The 2,500-nt window shown below is 37.3% G+C and overlaps 1 long non-coding RNA gene across 1 annotated transcript in view; it reads right to left on the reverse strand.

Annotated features, from left to right (window-relative positions):
- The window catches only part of LOC138863854 (uncharacterized), a 256,480-nt gene that overhangs the window by 136,212 nt on the left and 117,768 nt on the right, over window positions 1-2,500 (reverse strand). The window lies entirely within an intron of this gene.

A 2,500-nucleotide genomic window follows, 5' to 3' on the forward strand; every position in this document is an offset into this window, starting at 1 on the left:
GAAATAACGCGGATATGCAAATACCAGAATGACATTTAAGGTAATAATGATAATGATAGCAATAATATAAACACTACTTTAAAATACAACGATTTACATAACGATGATATAACGGAAAATCAAAATTTTTATTGATATTGAATGGTTACATTTATCAATTCCATTACCATTGCTCTTATAAAGCAAGTTATCCTTTTGTTAATATTGATAATGGTAACCTACAGATAGTGTCTATAGATAAAAAATACCGATATGAAAATTGTTTTTTTTGCCTTCAAATCTTATCCTATATAAAGTGCAAAAGAACGTTAACACTTTCCAGTACCAATCTGTTCAGTTTGAGAATTTCCTGTTCACTTGTTCACTTGTTCTTCCCAAGTATGTCGCCGTTCACTGACCCCGCTCGATGGAGAACAAGCTGGTAATGATTCTAAGAACAGGAAGAATATGATAAGAACGTAACGGAAAAAGTTATCCATCGAGAACAGTTATGTGACCTAGAGAAAGGGAAAGAAGTTCAAAAAGAAAAGGAAAAGATAAAAAAAAGAAAAGAAAAAGAAAGAAAAAAAAATATATGAGAGGAGTAGAAAGGTACAAGAGAAAATACAATGAACTGAAACTGGTTAAGGTGAAGTAAACTAAGGAGACAGGGACGATAAGTATTTTTGAGTCTTGTTTTGAGAAAGAAAATGAGAGGAAGGGTAAGTCTACCTGCAGATTTCACGCTCACATACACTGCGGGAAGAACATTTTAAAGATAAGTCTTAGAGGAACCAATGCTATTTTTAATACAAAAGAATGTGATCACAGATATCAGAATAGAAAAGAAGATATTTCAGTATACATATAATAGGATAAGTCACAATTCATTAAACACAATTCCTTATCTTAACTAGAGAGGCATAAAGAAGACAAACAAAGAGAAAGAGAGAGAGAGAGAGAGAGAGAGAGAGAGAGAGAGAGAGAGAGAGAGAGAGAGAGAGAGAGAGATAAGAGAAGAAAGAGAGAGAGAGTGTGTGTGCGAGAGAGAGAGAGAGAGAGAGAGAGAGAGAGAGAGAGAGAGAGAGAGAGAGAGAGAGAGAGAGAGAGAGAGAGAGAGAGAGAGAGAGAGAGAGAGAGAGAGAGAGAGAAAAGGTGGGTGGGAAGGGGGGGGGGGGGAGAAACCATATTCCATAAGATTTCATATGTAAGATCATATTCTTGAGGAACTGCTATGAAGAAAACTTATTCTCGATTTTTTTTTACTGTAAATCCTAAATCATTAATAGAAAAAGCGAATGAATTTCGAAATGTTTCCCAGGATGAGGTCAAATTAGAAGGAATGGTAGCAAGGGAAATGTGTCTTAGAGGCCTTGATTTTGATCCTTATCTTCATCCTCATCACCATTCTCATCCTTATCTTCCTCCTCACTATGATCATCATTATCATCGTAATCTCCATCCTCATCATCATTGTCACCATCGCCATCAAAATCATCATTTTATCCACAATCAGAAATTGCAATCCACGTCGAGGATAATAAAGATAGCTAAAACGAAGCGAGTTTGGGAACGAACTATCAATAAAAGTTGAAGCGAAGGGAAGGGATAACCTGAATCCGTGCCATACGAACCGAAAACCATAAAAAAAGAAAAAGAAGGTGAAGGTGTTGGAAAATTGTGGAAACTTATGGAAGAACACGGGTAACATGGAAATGAGCAGATGGTGTGCTGTCAGTAAAGATGAAATGGTTGCAGAAAATGCTGGAGATTTGCTTGCGAAGAGCTAGGGCAACGAGACAAGATTCTTCGAAGCGGCTGGAGGTCTCCCACTTATGAGGGAAGTAGGACGGAAGATCACCAGAAAATATGCGAAAAATATGTTGATTATTCAAAAGACGAAAGCTCACTTCAAGATGGTTGAGGAAGCGTTGAATAAGGAGAGTCTCAACGGTCTTAACAAAGGTAAAAGATAACACCGGAATTCGATAACTGGAAGAAGTAAAGTAATTGCCATTCTAAGCACTGGGCAGATTAACCCGGAGGAATAAACGGAAAACCACAGGAGTTATGTCAACCGTAAATTCATTACGGAATCATTCGGGAAGGTTGGGCTGCCTTATACCGCAGTTTTACTTGGCTGATCTGACAATGGAACTTGATTCAAGTCTGCGATTATCAATATTCTGGCCAGACATAGGCTCACTAACTGGGCAACGAGAGGAGCTCGAGTTGACCAGGCCCGTGTCCAAAGCTGGCTCCTTTTTTGTGGATGATAGAAATTTCTTTATATCATTTGTACATATCAGTATGGTATTATGTGCCTATAACATTATCATCACGCTAGAAACAAGTCTGTGTAGTGAAACTATAGCATTTGAGTGGGAGATAACAGAAGTATTTGCTATGAAAGAGGTAAAATTATTCAAATAATTACAAAATGACAACTAGAAGGCAGATAGGTTGTTTTGATAGGGAACCAAAACTAAAAAGCCATTGGGAAAAGATAATAGATATGTGG

This window comes from Penaeus vannamei, chromosome 13 (genome assembly GCF_042767895.1).
Source record: "Penaeus vannamei isolate JL-2024 chromosome 13, ASM4276789v1, whole genome shotgun sequence".
Lineage (NCBI taxonomy): Eukaryota > Metazoa > Arthropoda > Malacostraca > Decapoda > Penaeidae > Penaeus > Penaeus vannamei.